Raw genomic sequence first — 17313 nt, 5'->3', positions numbered from 1 at the left:
TGGAGCACTGGGCTTGCAAATAGCCAGCAGAAATCTGTTATACATTTATACTTTGAGTCTCCACTGCATCAGACAGACCTTCCCAGTCAAACAGAGCAAGGTTAGAGGTAACATGAACCATCAGCCTGAAGACACATGCATTTAAGCGAGGAACAGGATACCCACAAGCCCAAAACTGAATAACAGGTCGTAAAAGAGGCCTTTAGCTGGCAATTACCAGTGCTCCACAATTTTCAGACTTACCTATACATTTCAATCCTAAACAAATTTCAGTGCAAGCCCCTTTTAAAGCCTGAAATGCTAGGTTACAGAATTGGGACTTTTCAAAATTACTTACAAATGGACCTCCAAAATGACATTAGGGAGCATGCTACATTATTTAATGTTTGCAGCAGTGATTATAAATGTCTTTTAAGTTACTTAATAAGCTATCAAAATACAACATAATGAAAGGGAAGTATCAAAAATTACAGTTAAGGGTCAAAAATTTTTCTTTAAAAACTTGCAAAAGTGCCCAACAAAATGCTGGTATTTTTTATTCTATTGACAGCTGAAGGTCCATTCTACATAGATGTTGTCTATGCATGAAATGGAAAATGACCTGACATTACAATGGATCTCTCATTGGTAGACTCTGAGGATGGCTTCAAACCTATCATTAATTAAGTTCTTAAAAAATTACCTAAAATTGGACCAAATGCTGTATCTCTAACTGAATTTAAAATAACCCCCAGGCAATTAATGAACATCTGTGAACCAAAAAAACTCCCTTCCTGCTCAATTCCCTCCTTTGGTATAAGAGATATGATTCTAGGTTATGAGCATGCTACATAAAAATCAGAAGACCCTTCTTTTTTTGGTCCTGAACTCTCCTTCTCCCAGGTCTACTACTTGTTCATTTCTGCTTCATCCTTTCTGTCTTCACCTGAATTACACGCATTCACACCACTTCATTTCCTCCTGATAAACCCACCTTGAACTGAAATGTAGATCTAAAGCCTAAATGTTGCCCTTGGATAATTCCATAGAAAGCTCTCACTGGGTTCATCTACACGTGCGCTTTATTGCGGAGTTAATTAATTAGCTCCACAGTAAAGCATCACAGTCTACACATGCACCAGTATTAGGGTGTAGTAAATTAATTAACTCTGCCATAAGATAGTACTGTCAGGAACAGTATTATCCTATGGCAGAGTAATTTAGTACACAGAAAAACGCATGTAAACAGTGACAGGGGCTGGCTGGGACATGAGGGTGCTAAAGTGCAGGGGCTGCCTGCTACCTAACCCCGCACTTTAGCACACTTGTGCCCCAGCCAGCCCCTCCACTGCCCAATGCCACCACCCAAAGCCCAGAGCTGACCCCCTGGGTTCCCTGCCAGCCCAGGGCTGCTCTGCCCCAGCTCAAAGTGCTGTTGTCCGGGGCGCACATGTAGATGCTGTACTTAGAAGCAGCTGACTCCGGCTTAAACTGCACAGGAGTTTATTGCTCTGCCTTTACCTGCATGTGTAAATGCACCCAGTGAGAATGACAGATGCACCCAGGGGTGCAATTTAACCTTAACTTTTAAGAACCTAAACAATGGCTGCAACTATTTATTTGGTGTCATCTGCATACTTGATGCCACATTGAAGACATTTGTTCTTCACAAAAGCTGAACCCTCTATGGCAGTGTTTCCCAAACTTGTCCTCCGCATGACCCATTTATGGCCCCATTTCCTTAGCATGGCCCCTCACTCCCAACCCACAGCCCCCCACCCCTGTGAGCTATCCGCTGATGTTGAAATCCCATTTGGAGTTGCAACCTACAGTTAGGGAACTGCTGCTCTAAAGGTAGACCTCCGATTTGAGTCAACGACAGAATCAAGGCCTCTATAAAATATGCACGCTCAGCCAAAGGACAATCATAAGGCAGTCCAAAGTATTACAAAAGCATTTGCAGGTGGATGCTGGGAAGTTTTGTAGCAGTAAAGTGTGTTCTTTAAGAAACAGGTTCTGGCCTGAGAGGGTAATGCTTGGGTATGCAGAACAAGCGGCTCCATTTCTAGTAGAGAGATCAATGTAGAAAAAAGAAAGCGGCAGAGCTGGATGGAAATCAGACCTGCTACGTAACAGAACTGGAGTTGTGCATTTCTTAACAGAAGGAAAGAGAGAACAGAAAGCAGCTAAAAGAGGAATGAGAAACAGCCAGCCTAGAATGTGTCAGCAGCAATAGAGTGACGCTTCTTCTTTCAATAACTTGATGATCATAAGCAAGAGCCCCAAACAAGACTCCAGTATGCAGTCAGGCGTGGTACTTTTTTTTACTTATTATTGATCTCATTGTGTATCACTAACAGAGGCTGAATTCCTGCGCATACTGCCTCCTTGGTTTCTGCAGTGGAGAAGCTTATCAGGGGCAACTGGCCAGTTCAAATTAATTACTAGCACTGTACAAGTGTACTCATCTAGAAGCAAATGTTTCCATTAATGCAATTCTGAATTTGTTAAGTTTCAAAAGCTACATTTAGGAGGAAAGATTAATTTTACTTTTAAAGGTATAATTACAGTCCTAAGGGAATCATGTAGCTCACAAAGTCAATTAAAGCAAGGTCTATTTGCAGCTGTCTCGGTCATGGATTATGGCTTTAATACTTTGGAATATTTCTCAGTGAGACTGCAATTCATGTTTGATGGTTTTGCAGGCGTCCCTAGGTTTAAATGACAACTAAGCCTAACAATAGCAATGCAAGTATTTTGTTCTATGCAAGTGATACTTTATACCCAAACAATACTGTCAAATATAATCGCTAGAAGGTGTTTTGTGAATCTGTACAATCCTGAACATGGCACAAATGTGGGATGTCTCTCTTTCTCTCCCTTTTAAAATTAAATAAGGATGTTTGAGAAAATCAAGACACAAAGTAGACAGGGACTTACTAGCTGGCTTCTTCATTTTTGCGGAGACAAAGCAGGTGAAACTTATGGCAGAGGGTAGGGTCCAGGTATGAATGCATTTCCCATCAGTGTTCTACTTAAAAAATATAAAATAAAAGCTTGTATTGACCTACTTCCTTCGATCATTATCTCACTTGGAGAAAAGTGCTTTTGTTGAGTTCATGGCATTAGGTATTTTCCATTCGATTTATGGGTAGCCTTAAAGTATGTATAAGTATGTAGAAAGAGAAGGAGCCCAGAGTTAAATTATGGAAGGCGTATTCTGCATCACAGTCCACAGGGCACCATTGAGTCACTCTGACGGTGGGTTATACATTTCAATTTGTGCACCTCAGTTTTCTTGTTTTCAGTATGGGCATAATCACATTTTGGTATTTCTCAGAGGTATCACGAGGCTCACCACTGATGTTGGTAAAGTGCATTGAGATTTCCAGATTAAAAAGGCACTGCAGAATTGAAAGGTCTGTCCAGCTGTGACTTAGAAGCTACCAAAGTGGTAGTTAAGGCATTTGAGAGAAAGATGTTTTTAGATGTCTCTTTTCTTTACCACAGCATGGTGCAATCAAAGCAACGCTGAGCTTCAAATCAAGAAGAAAACTTAAACCTAAATGTACTTAGACAGAGACTGTCCCTCTGACCTCTGAGGCATGGTTATTTAAAAAAGAATTACAGACCAGCTTTAAATAAAATTCCACACCTCTCTTCACTTAATTTGATTTAAGACATAAAGTAAAGTTCTCACAATCCAACAAGAAAGTTGCACTAGATCATTAAGCCTGGCTCTACCATGCAAGGCTTGCCAAAGCTCTTATCTCACCGTGCAATGTGAAAAAGTTCTCTGACCTGACTCTGTCCTTAACGTGCTGCTCTTGTCAGGTGCTGTCTTTATTGATAACTGTATATCATGGAAGGTGCCGTACTATTTTGAACCCCAAGCCTATATAAAAGGTTAAGTGTGTGAATGAGTCTTTATCACCATGGGTAATTCCATTGACTTAAACAGGAAGGCTCACGATAGGCAAGTTAAGAGCGTACACGTGTGCAAGGTCAGAGCCCTTGCCTGCAGGATCCTGATAAAGGCCGTCGATGTTACGCTGCAACAGAGGCTCTGTTTAAATATGCTGAGAGCCGTAACCCACAGGAACCAGCACGGCTATACTTCTGAGTGTCAGAAAGATGGACACAGAGAGAGACTACAAAACCAGGCACAATCCTCTGCTTTTTCATGAGAGCCCCCTGCACTCCAGCAGCAGGGCTTTTCTGGAAGCACCTGACCAGAGCAGAGGAAGAACGAGGGCAGTGGATCGATGGGCCTTCCCGTACCTATTGCAGTAGGAGCTCTAGAGAACGCAGAACAGCACCTGGATACAGCCCACATCAAGAGGTAGCTTAAGTGGAAGTAGCACAGGGACAATACAAAACATAAGCGTGGCTGTCATTCGAGTCCAGTTCCTAGCGTACTAGGCAGGGCAGTCATACTGGCAGTCCAGGGGTCACATGCAGCTCACAAAGGGTTGATGTGCAGCCCCCATCTCCCTAGTTGTTGCAGCGGGGTTCTCTACCCCACTATCCATCAGCTCCTGCCCCACAGAGTGGGGTGGCGCAGCCCGCAGCACCGGGGGAGCCCGCAGCATGGTGCAGCAGTGTTGGGGATGGATGCCCACGTGTGTGGTACAGGGTGAGGTGCAGCATGGGAGTCCATGGCTGGCATTAGCATGGCCCCGCTGGAGCAGCTTGCATGGCATGTGTCCCCCAGCCACTTAGCAGTTGGACCACCCTGTACTACACAGCCAGAAAGAGGCTCCTTCCCAAACCAGCACATCCTGGAAACCACAAACACACAGAAGCAGATATGGTATCCAGGTTGTAGCCATATTGGTCTAGAGGCAAAAAGGAATCGGGACTCATGGTAGAGGTGATATCTTTTATTAGACCAACTAGATTTTTGAAGAAAAAAAAATTCTTTACTTGCAAGCTTTCAGACATGAACACCCTTCTTCAGGCATGGAAGAAAAAGATTGTAAAATTTCTACCCAGGACAAAAATCTAGTTGGTCTAATAAAAGTATCACTCCTACCACGAGTCCTGGTTCCAGAAGTAGATAAGCAACAGTTGAACATCTTGCTGGGGTCATTTGACCCCAGTACTCTTTCCTGCCATGGCAGGGGGTCGGACTCGATGATCTGCTCAGGTCCCTTCCGACCCTAGAAACTATGAAACAGTTGTGAAGAGTTGCTTGCACTGTTGCTGCTGAAAGAGCAATTGTTATTAGTTGTAATCAGAACATTTAACAAGCTTTCACCCAACCATAACTTCCTATTACATGCATTGACACTTTTTTTTTCTTCCTGGTGTCTCATCATATTCTTAGTTTATATGTGAAAAGCTCATTCCCTCTGGTCCGGTCCAGATAACACACATAAACATATGATGTTACTAATAGGTGTTACTGCCAGAGCGTAATGAGTTTATCAGTCCTGCATCCTTTTCTTAGCATATACACGAAGTTCAATGTACGTCTGTACTACAATTTAAAAAAAGACTGCAGTAAGATAGTGAATGTCTCATTACCAGTTTCAGACTCAGTTGGACTTTCATGCTGATTCCATATGCAGTAAATCCCAGCTCTTCACTATGTGTATTGAAGACCTGGGCCTTACAAACTCATGACAGCTCTTTGATAATATGCACATGCATATAAGATCAAATTGTCAGTAATTCCAGCGCAATTGTATTCTGAAGCAGAATTTTTTTATCATAGCTTCATCCACACATTTTACATTGCCAAGTTCTCTTGAGAATGGGTTAATGGGATTATTCAACTGCATCGGTTTTATTCAGAGAAAAGCAAAATGGTTTGATGTACGAGCTTCTAATCGTACAGCGTAACGAGACAAAGATGAAATCAGGTAAGAAGAGAACAGCATCATTTCAAACACTAATGACTGGTATTTCTTTTCCTAGGCAAAACCATGGAGAAGAGAAGCTCGCGCTACACATGAGAAGCCTAACGCATCTTACTCATGTGCCGTGTCAAGACCACCATCAATTTTGAACTTGTGCTTTTGTGACTTTACGGCTCTGCCATAAAAGTTCGCACTACCGATTCAAAGTTGCTACAACCGTGGGGGCTTGAGAAGATGCATAAGTATCTAACTCTCGAATTTTACCAGCCTGAGAGGTCTTTCCCCCCTGCCTAACTCCAAAGTCTTATTTTTATCGTTTTATCGTGACGTTTTACAAACACTTATTCTGTAATTGGTGTTATTTGTTTCGAGGATGGGGGGAGCAGAACAACAAACTCATAATCAACCCATCGTACTAGGAAAATACGTAATGTATCTCATTTCCTTTTTAAAACCAACAAAAAAAAGACTTAACTTAGGGACTCTCCATGGTCCCTACCTGTCTGAACAGCGTGCTCAGCATCACCGAGCAGCGAGAGGTACGGGAGAACACAGGCAGCTCCCATTAGCGAGGCTCCTGGTTGCATTTTGCATGGCAGTGTTTGTGCAGGAAGGGGAAAGAACAAAACCTCACGAGCAGCGTGACCAGGGAGGGGAAGCATTGCGGTGCCATGTAACAGGAGAGTCACTTGGGTCCGCGGAGGTGGCGGGGAAGAAAGTCACGCCTGGGCGGAGAGGTTTTGCAGCAGCGGGAGACAAAGGCCCTCCGTGCATCGCCCACCAGGGCGCAAGCCAGGCCTGTGGGACAGCACGGCGGGAGGGGGCAGCGGTGCCGGGTGTCTGAGGATGGAGCGGGCAGCGGAGGGGGGGCATTACAGCAGCACCTTCCTGGGTGGATGCTACCAGCAGCTCAAGCTGGAGGGTGATTCCTGACCCTGGGCATGGAAACCCACCGCCCCGCACACCCGGCTGCAGAGAAGGAAATGAGCAAGGCAACAAAGGAGGAAGCCCCCGCAGGGCCTCGGCAGCAGGGAGGGCCGCTCACCTTCACACAGCACCGCAACAGCGTGAGACCCACCTCCTCCTGCCGCTGCCCCCGCGGACCTGCCGTCTGCTCCGCCAGACACCCGACCCGTCCCGCCCGCGCCGCGCCCGGCCCAGAATGAGCCCCGCCGGCTCCGACCTGGCAGGCACCCCAGGGGGCGGGGCGCTGCTGCTGATTGACAACGCCGCTCTGCCACTGGGAGGAGGCGGGCTGCCGCCCTCGGCCAATGGCTGCTTTCCTTCCTCAAGAGTCGGCGAGGCAGCCAGGAGCCGCGGGGCAGGATGTTAATGAAGTGGGAGAGAGGGCCAATCGGCGTGCGAGGAGGAGGGACGGGGCGGACAAGGGGGCGGAGCGCTGTTCCTGAGCCTTGGAGACCAGCGTGGGGGAGGGGAGAGTGGGTCCTGGGGCTTGGGGGGAGGGGAGAGGTCAGGGGGAGAGGTCAGGGTTTAGGGGGTGCAGAGGGAAGAAGTCGGGGGGCAGGGGGAGAGGTCGGGGAGAGGCTGGGGCTAGAGGGGGCAGGGGGAGAGGTTGGGGATAGAGGGGGCAGGGGGAGGTCGGGGGCAGGAGGAGAGGTTGGGGGTAGAGGTCGGGGAGAGTTCAGGGGGTGGGGAGAGAGGTTGGGGCAGGGGGAAAGGTCAGGGGAGAGGCTGGGGCTAGAGGGGGCAGGGGGAGAGGTTGGGGTAGAGGGGGCAGGGGGAGAGGTCGGGGGCAGGGGGAGAGGTTGGCGGTAGAGGGGGCAGGGGGAGAGGTCAGGGGCAGGGGGAGAGGTTGGGGTAGAGGGGGCAGGGGGAGAGGTCGGGGGCAGGGGGAGAGGTTGGGGGGAGAGGTCAGGGGCAGGGGGAGAGGTTGGGGTAGAGGGGGCAGGGGGAGAGGTTGGGGCAGGGGGAGAGGTTGGGGGTAGAGGGGGCAGGGGGAGAGGTCAGGGGCAGGGGGAGAGGTTGGGGGTAGAGGGGGCAGGGGGAGAGGTCAGGGGCAGGGGGAGAGGTTGGGGGTAGAGGGGGCAGGGGGAGAGGTTGGGGTAGAGGGGGCAGGGGGAGAGGTCGGGGGCAGGGGGAGAGGTTGGCGGTAGAGGGGGCAGGGGGAGAGGTCAGGGGCAGGGGGAGAGGTTGGGGTAGAGGGGGCAGGGGGAGAGGTCGGGGGCAGGGGGAGAGGTTGGGGGGAGAGGTCAGGGGCAGGGGGAGAGGTTGGGGTAGAGGGGGCAGGGGGAGAGGTTGGGGCAGGGGGAGAGGTTGGGGGTAGAGGGGGCAGGGGGAGAGGTCAGGGGCAGGGGGAGAGGTTGGGGGTAGAGGGGGCAGGGGGAGAGGTCAGGGGCAGGGGGAGAGGTTGGGGGTAGAGGGGGCAGGGGGAGAGGTTGGGGTAGAGGGGGCAGGGGGAGAGGTCGGGGGAGAGGGGGCAGGGGGAGAGGTTGGGGGTAGAGGGGGCAGGGGGAGAGGTCGGGGGAGAATTCAGGGGGTGGGGAGAGAGGCCGGGGGCAGGAGGAGATGTCAGGGTGTGCGGGGAGTGGGAGTCTTGGGCAGGCTGGGGGGGTTCAGCCAATAGGACAGGGTGCCATGTGTGTGCAAAGAGGAAGAAACATTTAAGGCCAGACCCAGACACTGTCACTGGCAGCAGCAGCAAAATCTGTTCCCTCGCACACAGCAGAGATGCGGCACCAGATGCAAAGGCCAGAAACTTGGCTCTGCTTCTGGCATAAAAGTGCTGGGGCAGAAGAGCCGTCAGGAGAAGGGGTTGTGTTGTACTGACATTGAGCCGTACGGCGGGAAAGCCAAGCTTCATCCAATCGTAGGCTCATAGAGAGGTCTGGCTGGAAGGGACCCCCAGAGGCCACCTAGGCCAGCCCCCTGCCCGTCGCAGCATCATCCCTATCCAAGCCATCCCCTACAAATCCAGAATCTGAACTCTTTCTAAAAGTACCATCAACCCCAATGCAATGCAAGACATAACACACTAACCTGGCCCAGGTAAAGCAGGGGGATCGTGGCACCAAAGCCCTGATTCTCTAAAAGGTTAATACAGGCTCAAGAGGTCCTGGGCAAGAGGGCCATACCCCACCGCTACAAGGGAAAGGAGAAACCCTGACAGTCAGGACCAATCTGACCATGGGGTAATATTCCTTCCTCACCCCAAGTATGGTAATCGGTCTGACCCTGAGCCAGGAGTCTCCAGGTTTAAGTCCCAGCAGGAGCTGGCACACCCCAGTCAGTTATGTAATTGTTGGGGGATGACAGATATGTGAAAAGTTGATTTAGGTTTTGCAACTTTTATAATAATAATAAAAAAAAAACTCAGTGGCAAAATAGGCTTTAACAAGTTAATTGAGAGGCTGACAAAGCCAGCCAAAGAGCAGTGATGAGTGCTTTGCCTGCTGGCCCACCCTCAGTCACATAACCCCTCTGAGTAACTGCTGGGTGACACTATCCCCTGCTCCCATGGGCCCTGTTCCCAGCCCCTAGCACTGAGGGCAGACAGTGGCCTGGGTGGGGCACACTGTGCTGCCTGGGGCCCCTAGGACGTGATATAGAGCCCCCTGTTCAAATCTGCCCTTGGGCCAGCCCAGGTCCTAAGCTGGGGGAGCACGAGTGGGGTGGGAATGCAGGGATGGCTCTGGGTGTGTCGGGGCAGCTTGGAGGCTGGGGTACGCTGAGGGCAACCTGGAAGGAAGATGGGGCAGGAGGGAACTTGCCCTGAAGTAGGAGGTTCACTCTTCAGGGTGTCCCACTCTCCAGAACTGCAGTCCTGATCCTCTTGCCTCCCAGTCTAATCTCAGAGAGACTCACTGGAGCCACAGAAGAGAGGAGCCACCAAAAGAGAAGCTGCCAAAACTGCATCATACAGGGTGGAGGTTGTAAGACAGGGTGTTGCAGCACCCTGCCTAACCTACTTCCCATAAGGAAAGCTGGAGCCACAGCCCAAGGGCCAGCTGTAGTTGCACAAGGTGTTGATAAGGCATCTCCCATATTAAGCCTTTTCCCAACAAACCATGCTGGGCAAATGGGACTGGGAGGACTCTGAGCAGGGCAGGGCAGCAGGATGGACTGTGATGGGCAGACCCTTTCCCCTGGGTCCTGCCACAGGGCTCTCTCAGCCTGATGGAGCTCCAGGATGGGAAGGGGTCCCCCAAATTCATCACCACTGACCTTGAAGTATCATGGGGTGGGGGGTGTAGAGGAGGATGCAGAACCTGTCCATCACAAAGAGCCCGAGCACATGTACATACTCACCCAGTTGCTGATCTCAGTCAGTGGAGTTAATCTGAATTTCGCTGCAATACAATGAGAGCAGAATCTGGCTCATACTTTCTCTCTGCATTGAAGGGTTTCTTTCTGGACCTGGGAATCTTAGACTCCTGCCCGATGGGCCAACTTCAGACATTAGAGGTGACCTACCCCAAGAGCTTGTGGGTTAGGGCACTCCACTTGGAAGATGAATCACTACAGGCTGAAGAGGACTCAAACTTCCTATGTGAGTGCTCAAACCACTAGGCTACCATATAAAAGGTGGGCACTGCCCCATCACCTGCTCTTTTAGCTCCAGTTGACATGAATGAGCTGTGCCCCATTCTTTGCAAGAGCACTTGCCTTTTCTGGTATTCCCAGGTCTGGTCCCAGACAGATGGAGTCTGTCTTCCTGAGCCCATTGGTGCCTAAGCTTTGGAGAGCAGTGGGATTTCAGACATCTCTGTGCTTAGCTTTCCAGATTGATTTGTATGGCATGGCATCCTGCTCAGCCTGTGGGGTCTGAGGCTTACATTTCTGAGATGCCTAGTTCTCTTCATGCAAGGTATAGAGTCGTGGCACCTACCTCTAGGCTTCAGATTCCACTCCAGGACCTCAAAGTAAGGAATTATGCTACCTCAGTTGGTGGCACCTTAGATTTGGCCCAACATTTTTGACTCTTGGTAATCATTATATCTCTTCATCCTCTACTCTCCCTTCCCAGTCAAGTGGATTGTGGTTTCATTTATTCAAGTGCCACTGCATGTATAAAGGTGACCTGAAACACCTTTTTCATTTATACTAAGTAATTGCAGCAGAAATGACATGATAAAGACGGTAAAAACCATTTCATTAGATGCCTGATTTTTACCTCTGTCCTCTAACTCTGTTTGGACAACAATAGTGATTTTTTAACTCTCCTTTCTCCAAGAACTTCACGGCTGCTCGGATAGCATGTGGAAAATGTTGAGTAAAATAAATAAGTTAATATTTTGCTTTTGTGAGAGCTTGCTAACCTCTTTGTGTATTAGCCTATCTCAGGATCTACTTGGTTTACAGACTTAATTGAGCTTAGTGGGTTTTTTGTTTGCTTTTTTCCTCCCTTCCTGGTATTTCCAGCAGGAAAATACATTTGAGCATTTTGAAGAAGTTTGGATGGTTACTACCAGAATTTTTCCTTCTGCATGCACTGCTGTAAAAAAAAAATCCAAAAACTCAGCCAGCACACGGCCATTACCACACCTAAATTCCATGTAAGCTTTCCATACAGGAATTAGGGAGAATCTGAATAGTGTACAGACCTTGTACCAGCCCTGGCTACGGGGCTGACTTATTTATAATCAGTACTTTACAACTTTAACATACAATTAAGATGGTTCTTGTCACAGTGCTGCCCAGGAGGTGACTTCATAGACTCATAGACTGTAAGGTCATAAGGGACCTTGGCCACAAGGGACCTTGGCAGATCACTGGGTTCAGCTCCCTGAACCAGGCAGGAAAGGTAACGGGGGGTGAGGTGACCCCAGCAAGGTGACTGTCCAGTCTCCTCTTGAAGATTTCCAGGGTAGGTGATTGCACCACTTCTGGAGGGAGCTTATTGCATGGTCTGGACACCCTGACTGTGAAGAAGTTTTTCCTAATGTAGAGCCTGAATCGATCTTCCAGGAGTTTGTGGCCATTACTCCTGGTTTTCCCCTAGGGTGCCCTGGTGAACAGTTGCTCATCAAGCCCGTGATGTACTCCCCTAGTGTAACAGGAAGCTGCTACCAGGTCCCCTCGCAGCCTCCTCCTCAGGCTGAAGAGTCCCAGATCCCTCAACCTTTCCTCAGATGGCTTGCTGCACTCTGATAATACGGGTGACTCTTCCTTGGACTCTCTCAAGCTTGTCCACACCCTTGTTAACGTGCGGTGCCCAGAACTGGATGCAGTACTCCAGCTGCGGTCTCACCAGTGCTGAGTAGAGAGGAAGAATCACCTCCTTGGCTTTGCTGGAGATGCAGCGATTGATGCATGCCAGAATATTGTTTGCCCTACCAGCTACAGCATTGGACAGACAGCTCATGTTCATACTGTGGTCTATTATTACCCCCAGATCCCTTTAATTCATGGTGCTAGTGAGTTCAGTGCCACCAAGCCTGTGGGTGTGTTGGGGGTTGCTCGTCCCAAGGTGGAGCACTTTACATTTCTCGATGTTGAACTTTATCTGGTTCCAGTCTGCCCAACTTGCAGCCTGTCCAGGTCTGCCTGTACCTGTATCTTCAAGCATGACCACACTTCCCCATAACTTGGTGTCATCCGCGAACCTGGCCAGTGAGCTCTTCACCCCCACATCCAAATAATTTATAAAGATATTGAAAAGTACTGGACCAAGCACCGACCCCTGTGGGACACCACTGCCCACTTCTCACCAGAATGACACAGATCCGCTCACTATGACTCTCTGGGTCCTATCCTGCAGCCAATTTCTCACCCACCTGACTGTCTTGGAGTTAAACCCACAATCCTCCAATTTTCTCATGAGGACATCGTGGGATACTAGATCAAAGGCCTTTTGGAAGTCAAGATATACAGTGTCAACCTGTTCCCTCATGTCCAGGTGGTGAGTTACCTGGTCATAGAAGGAGATGAGGTTGGTGAAACAAGACCTGCCTGCAACAAAGCCATGCCGGCTGACATTCAGAATCTCACCTTCTGCAAGCCTATGACAGATAAACTCCTTGATGAACTTTTCTAGGATTTTCCCTAGGATGGAAGTTAGGCTGATTGGCCTATAGTTACCTGGATCCTCCCTCCTGCCCTTCTTATAGATGAAGGCCAACACTGGCCCTCTTTCAGTCTTCAGGGACTTCTCCAGAGTACCACAAGTCGTGGAAGAGTTTTGCCAGGGGTTCGTAATGACCTCGGCCAGCTCCTTCAGCACTCTTGGATAAAGATCATCCGGTCCCGCTGACTTGTATATGTCTAATTTTTTTATTGGTCATACACCAATTCTACAGCAATAGTAGGAAGACGATTATTCCTACTGTGCTCATCCTGTACTCTACCTGGCATTGTTTTCCCCATGGTCTGGTGAAATTTGAGGCAAAGTAGTCATTCAGCAGTTCAGCTTTCTCCTGGGTACCAGTAACCAGCTGTCCTGAGTTGTTGAGCAATGGCCCCACACTCCCATTTGTTTTCCTTCTGTTCCCTGTGTACCTAAAGAAGGACTTCTTGTAGTCCTTGATTCCTGTTGCTAATCTAAGTTCAGCTGCTGCTTTAGCCTTTCTTATCTGTTCCCTGCAAATGCAGGCCATCGTGGAATAGTCCTCCTTGGAGCCTGCCCCGAGCTTACAACAGCGTAGGCTCTGTTTTCCCTCTTGAACACTTTTGCCCTCCAGCATATTCAGACAACCACTAAAAATTACCTCCCAAACTGTTTTTAAATCTAGCTTAGGTCTTCTGGGTTTTAGTCCGTGCTGGGGAACCACCTGTCAGTGCATAATCATCTTGCAAAAGGACAGTTCATTCCCACACTGTGAACACTTTCACTGACTGAGGGCTTAGGCTTTTTGTTAATTTAACATTTTGGAGCCAATACCTTTGTGGCAGCTTTTCTTCTTCAGTCAGTTGTCCTAGCACCTTTCCAAACTGGACTCAGATTGTGACCTTAGAGACAAGCCATGCATCTTTATAAGGGCTCCTTGATTTGATGACTTTCCATGTTTACAATGGCCTCCTCTCAGGTCTGCTGAGCTCCTTTGTCAATTTTTAATATAATAATAATTGTAATATAGTCTTATTCGGTTGAATCTGGCATTTGGTGCTATTCAGTTTAAGGCCCTTTTCCTTGACACATGGCCCCCATGTCAGGACAGGACCAAAGTGGTAAGCAACATAAAGTTCTTGTGCTCTACGGAGATCCCGAACAGGTTTGGACCTAGAATGAAACTCTTTAACCAGAGAGTCACATGACATCTTCTCATAAGCCCTTTATTGGTTTCTTCTCTTTCCCTGTGCTTGAAGCCCAACCTTCCTCCTGGCCCCCTTCAAAGACCTTATATTGCATTTCATCATACTTATTTGCTTTGGCCTATTATCACTACACTCTCCTATAATCTTTGCTACCAGCATTGATATCCTGTATGTCCACATTGTGTTTAGGACATGTCTGCACTGCCACTCGGAGGGTGATGGCAGCCTGCCTACATAGAATAAGGCTAGCATTAATCCAGCTTGGATAACAACAGCATCGCCGATGTCATGGCACAGACTATGTAAGTGCAATGGGGACCTTGGGTAAACATGTTGGGGCAAGTCTGTGCTCAAGTCCATGCCATCATATCTTCTCTGCTATTAGAGGGGGCTGTGGGTGCTCAACCACCTGGGCGACAGCGATCATCGCCTGCTGGAATTCACCATCCAGCGCAAGGTGGCAAAGGCCTACAGCAAGGCAGCAGCCCTAGATTTCAGGACAGCGGACTTCAATGAGCTAAGGAGAATAGTCGGGGAAACGCTGAGGTCCTGGAGAGGAGGGGAGCCAGGTGTCCAAGGATAGTGGTCGCTCCTTAAGGAGATGATCCTCCAAGCCCAAAGGGAGGTAATCCCAACATGGATCACAGCGGGCAGGAGGGCACAAAAGCCCCCGTGGCTCACCAAAAGCATTGGGAACGTCTCCTAGCTAAAAGGGAGGCGTACACCCAATGGAAGGGAGGGGTCATCACCAGGGAAGACTACACTGCGGTTGCTCGGGGCTGCAGGGGGGCAGTCAGGGAGGGCAAAGCGGAGATGGGACTGGGACGAGCTTCCCAGATCAAGGACAACAAGAAGTCCTTTTTTAAATACACAGGGGGCAAAAAGAAGGTACCAAGTAACATGGGCCCCTGCAAGACACGCTAGGAAATCTGGTCATCACACCAGACGACAAAGCTAACCTATTTAACAATTTCTTTGCCTGCATTTTCCTGAGCAGGGGCTAGATCAGCCCCCCCACCAGGACCCCCTCAGGCTCCAGGGGAGGCGCACCTAGGCCGAGGGTCAGGGAGGATCTAGTCAGGGAACTGGAGGGACTGGATGTATTCAAATCAGCCCGTCTGGACGATCTCCACCCCCAAGTGCTGAGGGAATTACCTGAGGTCATTGCGGGACCCCTGGCATGGCTGTACGAGCACTCGTGGTGCTCTGGTGTGGGGCCAGAGGACTGGAAGAGGGCCAGTGTGGCTTCCATTTTCAAAAAGGGGAGGAAGGAGGACCTGGGAAACTATAGCCCAGTTAGTCTTACCTGGGTCCTAGGGAAGCTTTTTGAGAGAATTATCCTGGCGCATGTCCATGAGGGGCCAGTGAGGGAGGTTATGCTTAGGGGCAACCAACACAGGTTCATTAGTGGCAGGTCCTGTCAGACCAACCTGGTGGCCTTCTATGACCAGGTCACCAAATCCTTAGATGCAGGTGTAGCAGTGGACATAGTCTTTCTGGACTTTCGGACTGTCTTCGACACTATCTCTCACCCCGTTCTCATTAAGAAACTGGGGGACTGTGGTGTCGACACCCACACAGTCAAATGGGTCACCAACTGGCTGGAAGGCTGCACCCAGAGGGTGGTGGTGGATGGGTCATTTTTGACCTGGAGGGAGGTGGGCAGTGGAGTCCCCCAGGGCTCGGTCCTCGGGCCCGCACAGTTCAACAGCTTCATCAGCGACTTGGATGAGGGGGTAAAAAGCACCCTGTTCAAATTTGCTGATGACACTAAGATGTGGGGGGATGTGGGCACGCTAGAAGGGAGGAATAGGTTGCAATCAGACCTAGACAGGTTGCAGGGGTGGGCGGATGAAAATAGGATGGGATTCAACACTGACAAGTGCAAGGTGCTGCACCTGGGGAGGAAGAACCAGCAGCATACCTACAGGCTGGGGAACTCCCTTCTCGTCAGCGCAGAGGCAGAAAAGGATCTTGGAGTCATCATTGATGCCAGGATGAACGTGGGCCAGCAGTGTGGGGACGCGGTCAGGAAGGCCAACCGCCCCTTGTCATGCATCCACAGATGCATCTCAGGCAGGTCCAAGAAGGTGATCCTCCCCCTCTATGCAGCACTGGTCAGGCCGCAGCTGGAGTACTGCGTCCAGTTCTGGGCGCTGCACTTCAGGAGGGATGTGGACAGCATGCAGAGGGTCCAGAGGAGGCCACTGGTATGATCAGGGGACAGCAGGGCAGGCCCTACGAGGAGAGGCTATGGGACCTGAACCTGTTCAGCCTCCACAAGAGAAGGCTGAGGGGGGATCTAGTGGCCTGTTACAAACTGGTCAGGGGGAACCAGCAGGCACTGGGGGAGTCCCTGTTTCCTCGAGCACCGCCAGGAGTGACCAGGAATAACGGTCACAAGCTGGCAGAGGGTAGATTCATATTAGACATCAGGAGGTGCTACTTCACTGTCAGGGCGGCTAGGATCTGGAACCAACTTCCAAGAGAAGTGATGCTGGCTCCCACCCTGGAGGTCTTTAAGAGGAGGCTGGATGAACACCTTCCCGGGGTTGTTTGACCCCAGTGCTCTTTCCTGCCATGGCAGAGGGTTGGACTTGATGATCTGCTCAGGTCCCTTCCAACCCTAGAAACTATGAAACTATTGTATGAGCTAATTTGATTATAGGCAGCGTGAGTATGTCTAATAACCTGGAAATCTGTAACAAGTAACATCTCAGCAGAACATTTTTTCTACTCACTGGAAAGGTAGAAAGAGAAAAGATGCATCAGAGCAATGTCTGTGCAATTCTTACACCAGGAGTGCATACTAGAACAGGAAGGCGCTCCTACTGTGTGGGTAGCTTTTCCCCCCCCCGCCCCAAGCTGAACTTTGTACCAGCAGAGTTACGCTTCCACCACAAAGCAAAAACTGGTAAAAGCACAGCTTGGCTGGCAGACTTCTATCTGCACGAAGGGCACAGCAATGTTGGGCTGGGAGCACACCTTTTCACACCGCTGGCTGACAGGATTATGGCAGTAGAAGTCCGTAGCGTAGCTACAGCCTTTACACCTTTCTTTTCTTCAGTGTTAAGAAAGGCAGCTGGTACAGGGGGGAGTGACTGCCCTCTTCTGGTCATTTGCTACAAGGAAAACTGTTTTTTTTTACATTCTTTTAATCTGCTTGACTAAAGCAGAGATTACAGCTGCAAGGAATTTGGGGCCGGTTGACCACAGCGAGGTTGCATGATGGGTAGCACAGGACAGAATGCGACTCTGC

At 49.6% G+C, this 17313-nt stretch overlaps 1 protein-coding gene across 3 annotated transcripts in view; it reads right to left on the bottom strand.

Moving 5' to 3' along the window:
• Nucleotides 1-7038, bottom strand: part of ME2 (malic enzyme 2) — a 49479-nt gene extending 42441 nt beyond the window's left edge. For 2 of the 3 annotated variants that reach the window (XM_090037792.1, XM_090037794.1), the window contains exon 1: nt 6889-7038. The gene's annotated coding sequence lies outside the window, so the exon portion shown is untranslated. The remainder of the gene's footprint in view (nt 1-6888) is intronic. The other variant, XM_090037793.1, reaches the window with a different exon arrangement.
• Nucleotides 7039-17313: the final 10275 nt, after the last annotated feature.

Source organism: Crocodylus siamensis, chromosome 3 (genome assembly GCF_052110815.1).
Source record: "Crocodylus siamensis isolate JL-2025a chromosome 3, ASM5211081v1, whole genome shotgun sequence".
In the NCBI taxonomy this organism is placed as follows: Eukaryota; Metazoa; Chordata; order Crocodylia; family Crocodylidae; genus Crocodylus; species Crocodylus siamensis.
Note: the sequence above shows the minus strand (reverse complement) of the source record. Positions and strands in the feature narration are given on the sequence as shown.